Raw genomic sequence first — 16063 nt, forward strand, 5'->3', positions numbered from 1 at the left:
CAACTGACTAACACTTGTTAAATATATCAATCAACTTGTGTAAAGATGTAAATATATATATAATTATACTTTGATAATATCCCATTACACTCCAACTGGCATTTATTTGCTTATAATTGTAATGTAATACCATAGCTAAAAGGAATAAAAGACCCACGACTGGGGTCATTCTAATAGTAGAAATACTATTCATTGTGTCAGTGCAGTTTTAGTTCAGTCTTTTCTGCTCTGGTCTCATCAATGTGTTTTAAATGTTCACTAGCTTATTTCTCTAGTTCAGGAGAAGTAATGCTGCCTTTCTCAGTGGCTGTTAATTTGATTTAATAACGTACACATGCTCCTGTTGATTTTTTCCAGTAGGTGGAGAGGTCAGATCAAATCATAAAATCTGATCTGAGTTATGTTAAGCAGCACAGGAGCAAAAATACCCACCACTTCTGCTGAGGTCTGGGGGTCAATATCTGGCATAGGTGCCTCCAACTGGGAATGTGTGTGGGTGGGAAGCCAGTGAGGGATTGCTTCATTGTTGCTGTGCTAGCGCCTGACACTGGTCTGTTGGGCGTCTGTATGGAGGTGGGAGCTTTTTGTGGGTATCTCTCTGATACCATGAATCTATGTGTGCAGTCCGTCCTCTCAGTGAAGCTGTATCAGAAATAGAGGTATTTGTCATGTGTTTTTTGAGGCGTAAAACAGTGTGAAGTTTATTACTGTACTTTGATTCTTCGGACATGTGTTTGCTTTTCTTTTCAAGGACACTGCTTGTTAATTAGTGGAGCATCATGCTGCTGCCAGTGTCGTTGCTGTCACTCGGTTTGGTTCTGTTCAGGTTGACCACATTTTGGTCCAAGTCTCATTGTCCTGCGGCTTTGGGATCAAGACTCTTATTTTGAAAATTAATGTATGCGTACACATCGGTTTTTGGTGGGTTTTCTATTACTCAGATCCATAGTTTTTTCCTCTGAAGACCTCGAATCAGTGGTAGCACATGGCGGTCTGTTGGCAGGATTGATTATTTCAATAACAGAAAAAAGTTGCACAAGAAATGACAAAATTGACCATGTTCACTGGGCCTTTATAGCCAGGTTTCCATCCAAATTTTAACCAAATGCAATTGAATGTGCATTTCCAACCACTACTGTTATGTGTATATCACAAGTTGGTTCATTGAGATAAACAGCTGGTGGTGCTGATTCTCCAGTCGGATGCCATGAAACCAATCGCAAAAGTAGAGCTTGCAACCTACATAACTGCATAAATATTTGCTCCTCAGAGCAAAAACTTTTCTTGAGATAGTTTGACTTTTATGTGTGTATTATGAGATTTCAGGTTCTCTCTGTGTTTGCCTGCAGCAGTGTTTGTTTAAGTAGGTGCTCCTGAAAGAGACAAATCTGACATTAATGTCCCAGTAAAAGATGAGAAAAACGTTTTCACAGCTGATCAGATAAGTGCATGACATCAGTGACTTTGAACAAGAAAGGTGTCAGCTCATATCCCACAATGGAAGTGAAAAACTGCCATTATGAAATAATGTACACCATACATTATGATCTCAGCCAGAAAATGAGGTTTGATCTAACCTTCTACATGCACGCAAAGGTCCGATAAATACGGGAGCTGAATAAAAAGAGGGATATGAGAAGAGTATTGACTCCAGGAACAAAATTAGAATTGATCTGGGGAGCACAGGGAAGATGGTTTACACTTCCTGCAGTGAATTGTTATGCTGGTAGTCGGAGTAAACCTCTGGCAGCGTCAGCCTCTCATTATTCTTCCAGGCAGGCAGGCTGTTTTCGGATTGGAAATGAGAGTGACTTCAGATGGCTTAAAAATCTTAATTGATGAAGCTGAGGTTGGTGTGGAGGTCCTTCTCTGGTGTCACATTCTCTTCTCATCAAAACAGCTTCTCTGTAAAGAAAAACAGTCACGGAGCGAGCTGCTGCAGCTGCTGCTCTCAGCACAGACAGAAATTCAACAAACAAAATGAAAATTGTTTTCTTCCAGCACATCCATATGTCCACTTTAAAGGCTGAGAGATAAGAGTGTGAGCCTGTGCACTGTCCTTGGCTAATCCTTTTAAGTGCACAAAAACAAAATGTCATCCAGAAAAATGCCTTTTTAATGTAGTTGAAATTCTTTAATAGCATAACTTACATTTGCTTTCTGGAGCAGGGAGGCTTACATCAGCTAATAATGTGATAACTGACAGATAATTTAATAAGTTGCATAAATTAAAATGTTCCTCTAAATAGGCTGGTGCAATGGTAATGAGTAGTAATACATTCCAGATAATTAAATACCATTTTTACAGTGATACCTTATCAATTAATTGCTCATGTTTCACATTGTCTTGCAATTAATAAAAAAAAAAAATAGAGCTGATTAGAGGTGATTGGAACAGTTTACCCAGTGTCTCTATATTCCTTGTTGTTTTTGTCTTTGTGGACCATAGTGGAAAAAATTGATTTTCTTTTTTTTTTTTTTTTTCATTTTAGCCTCTTGAGTAAAATCAGATTTTCATTTTTTGGTCTGTAGGTTTAAGTCATATTTTTCTTTTATTGCATCCAATTTTATTTAGTCTAGTCCAATAAAATCTAATCCAATCCAATCTGCCCTGATTCAATCTCATCTAATACAATCCATTTCAATTCACTAAGTATCCATCAAAACAGATCAAAAGTCTTTACATGACATTTTCACACATGTAAATGTTCATTATGTCATTGTGTTATGATATTATCTGGATGTCAGGGTTATGATCATTTAAAATAGGGCCTAACCTTACCCATTCCAATAGAAACTATTTCATATTTCATGTCAACACGAGAAGGCTTCATGGTGGATCAACATGTTTTCTACAGGGAGACAGGAAGATGCCAAATAAAATGAGGTGTCATGTTTCATTGAATAAACTGAGCATGAAAGTTAATTCTTCACAACTTCACAACTTTAACTTAAGGTCCTCTTACTATGTTTTTTGTGGGGCAGACGGACTGATAACTCAGTTTACGTCTGTTGAGGAAGACAAATGAGATGTGTCTGAAAGCTCCAGATCAAAGCTAGTGAGTGGACGAGTTTCTAGCAATGATTAATACACTTCTCAAACCAGTTACAGAAGTCATTTAAAGGATAAAACATGCAACTAATAAGACAACTTTATATCATCCATAAAACCGTGCTGGAAAACCTGGAGTTTTTTTGTACTACATTTAAGCACATTTAGGTTTTTACCTGTAAACTGAGCTGATAGTGTTTATGTTCAGGTCTATGCCTACAGGTTTACATTGCAATAAAATTTTGTGCAGACATTCATGTGTGTTCTTACAATGAATCGTTGATCCCTGACATTTCCTGTAGCACCTACTGTGATGGTTGCAGCGGGTCCAAGGAAATCCCTCACTTTCTTGTGCAGATCCTTTGAATCCTCACCACTTGTCAAAAGTCACACAAACACACTTGAAAGTGTTTTTTTTTTTTGTTTTTTTTTCTCACATCTTGTAAAGATAAGCTTGAAAGTGAATACAGAAACTTAAATGTAAAGGCTTAGAAAATCAACATCACAATACTAAAATATTTCCAGGCACACCTTTTTTAATGATATAATTCAATAAGTTGAATCGACCCATTAAAGATGCACAAGAACAACAGTGACAGGAGGAAACAGGACAGCCTGAGCACACAGTGACGAGTTGGAGGCAGGAAGTGCTGCCAGTTTGAGTAACAGTGAAGTGGTAAAAGATTGTAGCGTTAGTCATCAAATGACAGTTATTTACATCAAACTGAGATATTAGAGAAAAACATGAGTGTGGGTTGTACACTACACTACAACACATGAAGCTGTGCTGAAACAGGACGCCGTCCAAGAGCCAGTCAGACTCTCTATTGCCTGATTGATGAGCATTCTGGGAAACATCATTTTGAACTCCCAGTGATCTCCAGAGGATTTATTAGCATCCTATTATGTTCATCTTATAGTAGCAGCTTCCCTTGTACACTCCTGGCTGGCAGCTGAGTAATGATGGTTTTGTTGCTCTGCACTCTCGGGCCACATTCACAACACAAGCTTTCAGGCTTGGTTCCAAATTACTGCTCCTATCAGATTTTTTGGATCACTGTTCACATCTCTACTTGGATGTAATAACTATCTGTTATCAATATGAGCTGACAGCGACGTCAGGAAGCGTTCAGAGGGTAAGAAAAGCCTCCACGCTTCCACTGCTGCCAAATTTACACCCAAGACGGCGATAACCAAAATTATGACCACATGTCAAGTAAAAGATGGATGAATAACAGAGTGAAATGAATATGAACTATGAGATGCAGACTACATATTGAATTGGACAGCGTTTAGCACCACTTTTTAAAACGCGAGGAGCTGCAGTGGTGTGCGAGTGCTGGTACAGGTGAAAAGATGAAACACGATGCAGGAAGGCTGGTTTTATTCATAGAACACCAGAATACTCCACAGCAGAAGAGGGATTTTACAACTTCAGGAAGCCGTTACAACAGCACTCATTTTATCCTCTTCAACATTTGCAAAAGTGAACAGTATACGTACACCATTCACATTACAAAGTGACCTACCTATACCTGTGTTTGCATGTGTTTGGCCAACGCAGCGTGTTGCCCAATGACTCCTGTTTCTGCTCTGCTGTGCCAGCGCAGTGGTCTTCCATGTATATCCTGTATTTAATCAGGAAATCACATTGAAATACAAATTTTCAGTGATTTAAATATACATTCAGATGTGTTCATACCAACAAGTGGAAATGTTGTTATACAAACAGTGACCAGAGTGTATATTTAAATGCTTTTGAATATGCATTGAGTTGCACAACCAGGTAGACAATAAGGTGACGACAACACTCACAACCAAATAAATACTCACAACACAACGGAAGTGTACGGCGTGTACCATGAAGGTGTAGTCCTAATCGCAGTGGCCCAGGTTTGAGTCCAACCTGTGGCCCTTCGCTGCATATCACCCCCCTCCCCCTCCCTCTCTCTCCCACTCCCTCTCTCTCTCTATCGCTCTCTATCTCTCTCCCCCTGACTTTCCTGTCCCGGAATTGAGGCAAAAAATAACCTAAAAAGAAAAGAGTGATGAACCCGGCTGGGGTGCACTTCTTGTTCAATGCAGAATTGTGACTTTTGGAGTTAAAAGCATTGAACAATAAGTGCATCCCAGCCAGGTTCATCACTTTTTAGTGTCCCCTGGAAACACTTGTGTTGTCCAATTGATGATGTTTTCTGAATTTGTTTGTGTTTTGCGTGTTTACAGTGTGTTGAGCTCTCAGGGCCACCTTCAGTTTTTCTTTGAATTCTTTTCTTTAATCAACCTCAACATGGCAGGACAGTGAAGGTGCCAGTACACTCCAAATTCCAAAATATGAAATATGGATATTTGCCCCCCCCAATAATTATAATGACCAGAAATTTCATCACATCCTCCCAAAGCTGTAGGAAAGCTGGTTTGTTCTCGTCAATATTCAGTGTTAAACTGAAAACAAAACATCATGTGGTTGACTGTGTTGGCTGTATCTTTGCTCCATGCGTAGATCTCTGATACACAAGCTGATCACACACAGTCTGCTTGAATCATGTTAAATACACTGTAAACATCTGGCCAGGTGTTTTCAACGTAACACATGGGAGGATGATCTGAGTGTCACTCACCGAGTTCTTGTAGTTGTCTCTGAGAGCCCATCACGTTGTCACAGTGTTCTTGGTCGAATCCTGCAGGTGCTCACAGGTGGTAACTTTGAAACACTCATGTGCATCGTGGTGCATTGACTATGTCACATGGTCATACTTGCTCAGTGTATCTTTTTCTTTGTTTTACTGAACATCCAACATGTAGCTGCTGAAGGAGAAATACATGTGGTTTGTTTGGTGACAAAGATGAATTTAAAAATTATTACCCAAACTGTAAAATCCCTCACAATTTACAAACCAAATTTCTGGTTAATTTTTTTTCTCATACTCTGATCAGTTTAGTTGTGTATGCTGGCAGTTTTCCTGTGTAATGACATTTTGTTTGTTTACTTAAAGTGGTTTAGATAATGTAGCCAGCTTGTTCACAACCTGTCTGGTCATCCGGCTGCTTGTGTTTCTTTCCCTGTCTGACTTGGATGGTGAATGGTTGTGTTCAGAAAACGCACCATCTCTTCCAACAGTTGGTTTCCTTTTACCATGACCATGATCTCTCCCTGACCTCAACAGTACATTATACTCAATAGAAATGACAGTCAACGCTGTGAAGAGAAGACTCAGGTTATAGCAAATGGAATTTATGTTTCAGCAATTACAATTCTGGGAAAGTTTATAACAGCTCAACTTCAGTTATGGTTCAACTGAGCCTGTGCCATTGATGTATATATCTTGTACTTTGGCTATTCTCTCCTGAACGCTAACCTACATGTCACATGTAGACGACATGCGCATCCTTATATATGGTCAGACTGTTCACGTGCTGTTTGAAATCATTACCTTCTCTAACACCCATAACACAAAATCCGAATTGGGACGCTCAGCTTTAGTGTGGATGGAGCTCGGCTTTATTATATCTCTGAATCATCATCTTTTGGGAAAAAGAAAATTTAAGGGACTGAGTGAGCTTCAGAGCTGAGCTTTGTGCGCTCTGACACCTCCCTCCTCCTCCTCCTGTCTCTCTCTGTAGAGCTGTGGGATGATTTTACAGCGAGCGGTATCGTTTCAGAGTCAGAAAGATTCAGGGCGTCTCAGTGCCACTCTGCCACTGAGCTCGCACTGATGTTTCCACTACACTCGTCGCCATGGAGACCAACATCTTCTCCCCCATATTCCGCTGCATCTCTAAATCTCTCTATTTCCCATATATGTACCTCCCAAACTAGTGGCAATGAGACTAGTGTCTGTACAGCTGTCTGCTTCGACATGGATTTCCCCTGTTCCTGCAGAGCTGAGAGAAAGTGATGGGCTTTGAGAATACTTAATGACTTCTATATTTCCCTCTCAGGCAGTTTCATTTCAGATGTGAAATCTCAGTTCCCCCTGCAGGATGATAGCACATATTTTGCATTGATGCAACACACAGTGTCATGCGTCCAGAGTGACAAATAGCAATAGCTCTCCTTGGGGCATTGTTGACTTCTCACAGGAGGGCTGTTTGTTATTGAAAATGTGGTTCAGACTGGCTTGACACTTCCCAGTGCCCCGTGGTGCTTTCTCACTGATAGAAATTTATTATTGGCAAGTCCTGGGTGATATCATATCCCTTCACCCGACTGCCCCACAGCAAGTGAAACGTAATAACAGGAGAAATTGATTATATGTGGACCACAGAGCAGCACTCAGAAAATGTGTTTACTGTAGTCTTCCTCCCATCTAAATGCCAAGAATCAGCTCTCAGCAGACGCTGCTCTGCCCGATTAATGATTAATGAGTCAGAGTGCTTCCATAACTGGCCACGCAAACAAGTTTCCACCCAGGTAGATCAGCAGTGTGTCAGTGCTTTGGCAGCCAAAAGGGAAATGCAGAAACTTACTGTATGTTCAGATGTCTGAAAGAGGAAGGCTGCTGGTTTATATTCCCTGGTTCAACCAGGAAGATGTGTCGATTCAACTATTTGATCATTTTGGGGAATGGCGCGGTGCTGTTGAATTGAACTGTGTTGTACTGACAAGTGTTTCTATCCACCCCATTCATATCAATGAGGGTCGGGTAAATTTTAAAAATCATTATTCCATTTTAGTTCATAAAACATTAACTTAAAAGTGTCTACACCTGATTTTCTTGGCAGCAAAATTCCTGATGAACTCCTTGAATGGAAGAAAGTCACTCACACGTCAGCATCTCTGCTTTAACAAGACCCAGGCCCACTTTGGCCCAGTAAGCGCAAACAGTGTTATCCCCACCGGTCAAAGTCACTGTATGGGTCCTCTGGTCTTGTGCTTCCACCAGCTGTGGTATCCTCCCTCCCCAGTTAATCGGTGTGGCGGTGGAAGCTGCCCTTGGGTGTCTTCAACAGCAAGTGACTCTGCTGTGGATCTGTTCGTTTCAGTATTTTTCAAGTCAGTGTCCACTCCAGGTCGCACCAGTATTCAGTCTTCTTCACAGCTGACATTTTGTGATAAGAAGTGAAACGGCATGCTAACTTAGCACTAGCTGCTGCAGAGTTGTCGAGTAGCTGAGCACAACTCGCACAACTGGCACCTGCGGCACCTTTGTCGTTTTGAGTCATTTTGGCCTTTAAATGATCATTTGGGGGTGTAAAGCTTGTCTTTCAACTTTTGGCAAAAACAGTGTGTGTGATAGGAGTAGATCTGATGAGTTTTTGAAATGAATTAATCCGCCTCCCGCTCATGTAAAAGCAGGTGTCAGTGTTTACGTGAAGCAGAACCGTCCTTCTCTTCACGAAAAGAGAAAACAATGAAAAACCTGATTATTAAGTAAATCCTTTATTTGTCTTTCTGATGTCTCTAGCTTAGTGGTAGTATTGATAGCTTGGCTAGCCCTTAGAGAGATGGTTCAATAAACATCCTTTTGAACGAACCACTTAGTGTACTTCAATAACCTTGTAAGCCTTCAGTAACTGATTCATATTTTAATATATCTAAGCATGTAAAAAAAAATGACAGAACGAGTGAAGTTGCATTCTCAAACATTAGCTGTTGCTCAGTAAAGTTGTCACCATTTTGTAAATCAGTTAATTGTGTTGCCTTCTTCATCCCAGGGCTGCGTCTGTGTACTGAGGGTGAAATGTGTATCATGTCATCGCTGTGCACGTGCAGCCTCACAAGCATGATGAGTTTGTGACCTCACCATCAGTTGTTCCAGACATCGTCCTCCATTTTTGTCTGGCAGGATAATTGCCCTCAGTCCTCAGATTCACAAGGAGGTCTGTCTCATGGAGAACGTGAAAACCGCACAATGTCAAATGTGACAGGTGTGGTTTGTAACATGAGAGTCACTGTGTTTGGACCTGCTCTCTCTCTCTTTGCATGAAAAACATATGATATAGCCAACCTGATAAACCCTCCCGCCTCAGTGTTTTGTGCTGAAGTGCCCTCGAACGTTGCGCCTGCCCGGCTAAGCTCAGTGGCCAAAAGAGAAAAACCGAAATTGGACATGAAACTATGTAAAATACCTGCTCGAGCTCCAGCGCTCTGAGACTCTCTGCACATCTACTGAAATTTTGAAGTACTGCTACTTTATCATTTTGTGTAATTAGTGAGACTTCAACTTCATAGCATTTCAAGAAATATTGTTTTTACTCTACCTTTTATCTGATCTGTTCTGCCTTCTTTTCTTTCCTTCTTCAACTTTTCTGAATTAATTTAATCATTAGAACTTATTATTTATTACTTATACTTATTTTCATTCTGTTTTGAGTATTTTCAGTATTTCACTGCACCATATGAATGTTAATGTAGCAGTAATTTCACACATTCTGACAGACATTTTACCGTCAGTATCTTTCATTTTTAACCCTGGAATAGATTTTACCAGTAAAACGTAAAAACAGACACATAAAGAGCTTCCATCTTTTAAGAAAAGGATGGAAGCACCTCTTCCACCGCTGGACTCTGTCCACGCTGACTAACACTCGCATGTCTGTGTGTTTGTGTAACATATAAACAACCTTTCACTGTCTGTCAGAGCACGCCGAGTGAAACCAGCACCAATAAAACTAAATGGAGCTGAAACCTTTATGAGAAAATGAAACTAGACGAAATCAAACGTATAAAATCTCTCCCTCTCTTTCTGTCTCTTGCTCATTTGAAATGTTCTGACGAGCCCGAGAGAAAGGCACCTGACCCCAGTTGCTGGCCGTCCTTGGCAGCTTCCAGAACACGTCTGAAGCCAACTTTCCCCGGATAAAACAACACGAGAAGAGAATGTTATCAAAGCTATCAAAGGCCATTAATGTTACCAAGGCGACCATATTTCGCAGAATGACCCACTCACCATCACATCATCCCACACCTCCTGTCCACTGCTTCTCACCCATATTTTCCCCCGTTCAGCTCGACTTCGATGTCACACAAAACCTGGAAAAAGAAAAAGCTGGCTGAGTTAGTCATCGTGCCCGACCGCTGATCCTGAACGCTACATAATAATCAGACAAGCTGTTTGAATCTGCCTCCAATAGACTGTGACACATGAAATCAAATACTGAGACAATCAAACCACGTTTTGCATCATTCAAAAAAGAACATCTTTACCACCTCTTAGTTTAACCATGTTGTAATTGACATATTTCTGCTGTAACTTTGAAGCCAGGACAGATTTCTTCTCCTCATCTGCTGGGATAAAAGCCTTGTCTGAATTACTTACATTTGAAATTTTGTCAGCTGTGTTGTGCTCACTGACGAACGATCAAAGCAAATGTATTACAGTGTTTTTGAAACACCACCATAAACAACAACGTTGCAATCGGTGTAATGTTTTGCAGGAGATTGATTTATCTTAAAACTCTCTTCCTGTCCATTAGCAGTGAATAGAACAAGCCAAAGTTGCTGCAAATGATTTCTTTGAAAATTTACATAATTGTGTAGAAATATTGAGCGTGAAATATGTTACAGCCTTTGGCAGTGCAAATACACACTGCAGTGATTGTTTTCCAGACCAACTATGAACATTTCATCTTTATGATGATTTTATCGATACTGTCGAGTTTGTATCTGAGTTACTGACAAAGATGAAGCCATGCTTCACTTCTTAAGGCCCTTTTCCACTGTGTGAAAGAAACGTGTTGGAGTCCTCAGTTGTCTATCTACAGTGCCAGCAGTGAGACTGTGAGACACATCCATCGAGAGCTGTGGAGACCAGAGACTGGTTTCACTAGGTTCTCACTCTGTTGTTGCTGCTACAACCTGCGGCTACACATCAGCTAATTGAAAAACTGCAGGACATGACACAGACCTCACTGCTGACAGCAACATTGTTAGCACCCATACACATAGATATAGTTTTATGATAAGTGACATTTTTAAATCAAGTTTTAAAAAAAGCCAACACTCTCAAAGCTGTTTTTTTGTTTGTTTGTTTTTTTTTTCTGATGATGCCAGGAGTTTGACTCCAATGATAGTGTATGTTTTTTGAGAAGTTTACTCAGGACTGAAATATCTCATGAACTATGAGATGGATTGCCATGAAAGATATTCATGGTCCCCAGAGGATGAAGCCCTCTGACCTGGACGATCCCCTGACCTCTCGTTTAGTGCCGCCAGTAGCTGTGCATGAATACAATATCATAGGGTTGATAGCATAGCTGTAAACTCTCTTCTTCTTAGATGACAACTCTTTAAATGCACAGTATGTAAGTAATGACACTAGGGGTCTCTCAATCAAAACAACAACAAAAGATGGCGTTGGGTGATGTCGTGAAATAGAGTTGGATCATGGGAGTTGTTGTCTTCACCACCATTATTAAGCTTCTGCTGGTTTGGATTCCTTCATTGTCAGTCGTTCAGGAGGTTTTTACAGAATTATTGACAGAGGTCTCTTCCTCTCTATAACCAGTGGACCAGGGGATTAAAACCAGTAGCAACACAGAATAAAGTAGTTTCATGTTAAAAACCAGTGATTCACCGACACAGACAAGACGTCATGGAGGAGCCGAGAGCTGAGCTGAGCTGACAAACATTTGCTTGGCTTTTTTCTCTGATAACTTCTCTGATAGCGTCTGATGACTAAAATCCTTCGTCCTGTTAAAATACATAGTCGAAATACATAGTTAAAAATGTATTTCCAAATGTATCTTAAAACTGGATAGTCAATTGACCGGAAGTCAATCTTGAGCTTCTGGCAGGCAACAACAACACCAACACATGCACATAATTGATATGATCAAATGAAACGGACTGATACCATGATTAAAATCATGCACTGTATATCTAAATATATATATATATCTAAATGTAAGTACACAACACAAAAATATATATATAACATAGGTCTAGTCATTTTTAGACAATTTAATGTGGAAGAATTACAGGTTATACCTTTAATTCACCAGGCATTCATCGTACAATCTGATATACAGAGTTGGGCAGTATCGCATTACTTCGTAAAATAATACTGTAATGTGATTACTTTTTCAGTAATAAGTAGAATAAGGGATTACAGTTTGAGATTCAGTAATTACAGTACAGTTATTGATATCTGTGTTAAGTGGGCAGACTGGTCTGAGATGTAGTAGTTTGCTGCAGGGGCTTAAGGTGGGGGAGGGGGTTAGCTTCTTCCAAAAGGAGAGATGTGGCTCCTGGTAATTCGTATTCACACGATGTCTATTCTTTTGTGGCTTGGTAACGTTAGCCATGCGTTAGTGCACATTCAGGAAGAGCTGTGTGAAGTCACGGAGGCTAAGCTAACTGCTGCTACATGGTCAGTAGATCTCTGCAAGTTGAGCTGTCTGGTTGTATAAAACTCAACGTTTCAGGTGTTAAATGGAAAAGATGTGGCATGTGGGTGTGAAGGATTTGGGTTTTTCAAAGGTACATTTGTTGAAACAGGTCAATGACAACCAAGATTTTATCTGACCCAGCTCACACAGTGTGACATGCAATGACCCCATAGAATGGCTGTTATCAGACAGTGTGTAGGGCCTTTAGTCAGCGTGGGTAGCAGATCTATAGAGACTCGCTAGTCAGTCACAAAAATCAGGACTTTAGACTTGACAGCTGTAAGAACTGACCCTCCAAAGACTTGACTTGAGACCTCAAAACAAAAACATTCAGCTCTGAACTTTAGACCTGGTAAAATCATGGAGTAAATAAATCCTCCAATAACAAATAAATAGGTACCAGGGAGACCTTGCACAGCCACAAACCTTAATATTTGTTTTTCAGACCTCTGCGCTCAGAGCGACGGGTCTCATTTATAAAAATAAAAGCAGTAAAAAGTAAAAAACAAAGCTTTAGGCACAACATTTTCATCTCAATTTATATTCAGCATCGAGAAACCTGAACAAGTCTGGATTCTTCTGGAAGATTTGTGACCTGACTCGAGACTTGACATACACCAAAGGCTTAAAACGGCTCTGGTGGTCTGTGTTGTTGCCTTTTACTCAAATATTCTGTTGATGAGGTTTGGGTTTTTCTAATTGTTTGTGGTGTCTCTCTTGCTTCATGTAAAATACTCACTCATTACCTGCACGCCCGAGAAAAGATCTAGCAGAAACTTTTGGTGCTTCCACCAGCAAATGGAGACGCTTCATGAGCTGCAGGTTGACTCAATGCTGAGTTATATAAATCACTGTTGGGAGCTTTAAATAAGCAGAAAAATGTTGCAGATTATTAAACCTGGAGGCAAAATCAACAAACTGAAAACTGTAAATACATTTAGCCCCCCTTCCCCCTAACAACTACATCCCACTGGATCACTCTGAAACATGGCTCTTAACCACAGTTTTAGTGGAGGAGCTCAGTGGCTAACAGGGTTATGGTTTGAGCCAATTTTAACGACTGCCTCCGGTATGATGTCATTTTTCACTTACTTATACAAATCAGGTCTCAGAAGCTTAACGTGTGTTTCATGTTGCTTGTCAAGTCTTGTTTTGATCACAGTTTTTTAACCTATACCTAACGCTGCATCTGAAACTTGCATCACTGCCTCCCCACTGTGATTCCTTGTCCGCCCTCGGCTACAAAAGAAATCAGCGCTGTCAAAGAGGAAAGTCATGACTTTAATTAACTGTTTTCTTCCTTCTCTTTCATCAAACGGCAGTTTCCACCGCCTTTTTGTGTTAGCAAGTGTTAATGAGAAAGGAAATGCTCTTTCTGTCATCCCTTAAAGTTGGCTTTCTCAGGGAGGGGGGGTTACCGGGGGGGGTGTTCAGGGGATGCTGGAAGAAATGTTTTTGAGAGGGGGGGTTTAGATGTTTGTGGGGGGTGGGGGGCGGTGAGTTTACACCTAACATTCATGACAAGATGAGTTGAAACTTGCAGCTACTTGCAAAACAACGTGGTCTGCAGTATTAGAACCTGCCAGTTTACACCAATGCAGCTGGATGAGACAGTGTGTCATTTCCATAGCAACGAGTCTTCACTTTAGTGTTTCTGTCAGCTTCTGTAGCGTAGTCTCGATGCTTCCTTCACAGGAACGGTAAGACAGGGTACAACATTTCTCCAACATGGCGTTTAATGTGTCAGCGAGGGAAAATGGACGCTCTCTTCCTTGGTATTCCCCACGTCCAGAGACACACCACAGACAACAAACACAGTATAACTCGACTCAATTCGAGGGCCGTCGATGCTATGACTGCAAACACTGCCATAGCATATTAACACAAATTACACAATCATAATGAACATAGACAAACAACTTTCTAAAACAATATTCTACAACCAGACACCTGCCACCTGACAACACCATCAGCCGGCTTGATACCAGATGAACTTTAAAGTCTTTATTAAGCATCTCTAATAAGTCAATGAACAAAATTAATGTGAAATCTCCAAACATGGGACATTTACCAGGTTTAATTTGCCTGAAATAGCACAAAACAATGTCAGAGCAAACTCCATTCAAAAATATGCTAAATTAATTCTGCCCTCTTTGATGCCAAAAAGTTACATGCTGCGTAATATGTGACATATGTGACCTTTGTTTTTTACTTTTTGACAATAATATGATAGTAATACAGGCTAATTATGCTTGTTTTCCATCGGAAGCTTCTTGTTTGTCATTTCTGTTTGGCTGCTGTTTGTGATACCTAATTAAAGTTTGAATGTCAAATTTCTCACCGTTGCATTTGTTTAACACTAATTTGTATTCACATGGCTTTTTTGCTCCCAGGGAAACTAATGATAATGATATACCAACTGTCCAGTTAAATCAAATCTGTTATTTGGCATTCAGTGACATGCTTTTTTAATGATACAACAAGAATAAAAATGATAACAAGAATGTTATAAGAATCTAAATAAATAATAATGATATAATATGAATTGTAATAATCATTATCATAGTTAGAAAAAGATTGATAATAATCAACCTTAATATTCAGGAAAGACAATTGGCCTACATTGTATTTGTTTGTCTTCTGTAACTGTTCTTGGTAACCGCTGATTTCTCGTCATTTCCAGACATTTGTGTTTGTCAGTGTTACATTATTGTTGAGTGATAATACAAGTGATGATAGATTTGCAGAGGTGTGTTACCTCATAAGAAGAATGCAACGTATTTAATGCGCACATGATGTTCACTGTAATGGATTACACGAGTCAAGTGAGGTTCAAGAACCTGCTGACTATGTTATCATGCTAAGACACTAAACTAAGATGGTGAACACAGCGAATATAACATACATGTAGAAACAAACATCAGCATATTAACATTGCCACCTGTGCAGCTGTAGACTCACGTTGCTTGTTAAATACATAGTTTATATTAGCAAATATATAGATTTTCTTTCCTTTTTCTGATTTTTCTTTTCTGATGGATGGGTGGTGAAAGGGGTTAACTGTGGGTAGATGGAAGGTTTAAGCTGCAGTGATTCCCTTTGTGAAATTGCACTAGTTTTATTTTTGCTCTTTGATTTTCCATTTTGCTAAAATACCGTCTTTACTCCTCATTCCTTTTGAAAAATATCTTTTCTTTCTTTCCTTTCTTTGACTTTGAACGTACCCGTACTCGCCTGTGGAAGATTAATGAAAACATTTTACAAAACAAAAAGGTGTGCATGATTTATAGTGACTTGGCTAAAGCATACGAAACTACTCTTTAAAAGATGCTCTTTTTGTAAGAATCATCACAACAAGGCCAAATGCTGCATCAGACTTCAATCCCCTCTCTGCTGAGAGAGTCACATCATCTCCGCGTGCTGACAACCAAACATGCAGCGTGTGTGCGTGAATATTTGGCACGGGTCTTGCAGCCGCGCCTGTTCCCATGCATTTTTAATCAGGCCTGCCCCTCTTGTCCAACAGCAGGAAGAAGGTAACTGCTGGGGCCTGGACTCTGAGAAACTAGCTGGCCCCCTCCACCTTGATGAATAAGTAAACACATCGAACCAGGCAGAGATGCAGTCGGTAAAACTCCCAGCTGGAAGCAAGAACATTTGCTTTCTTCCGGAAGAAAT

At 40.1% G+C, this 16063-nt stretch overlaps 1 protein-coding gene across 2 annotated transcripts in view; it reads left to right on the forward strand.

Annotated features, from left to right (window-relative positions):
• LOC130176266 (alpha-1,3-mannosyl-glycoprotein 4-beta-N-acetylglucosaminyltransferase C-like) overlaps window positions 1–16063 on the forward strand; it is a 73421-nt gene that overhangs the window by 45900 nt on the left and 11458 nt on the right. The gene's annotated exons all lie outside the window — the stretch shown is intronic.

Source organism: Seriola aureovittata, chromosome 10 (genome assembly GCF_021018895.1).
Source record: "Seriola aureovittata isolate HTS-2021-v1 ecotype China chromosome 10, ASM2101889v1, whole genome shotgun sequence".
In the NCBI taxonomy this organism is placed as follows: domain Eukaryota; kingdom Metazoa; phylum Chordata; class Actinopteri; order Carangiformes; family Carangidae; genus Seriola; species Seriola aureovittata.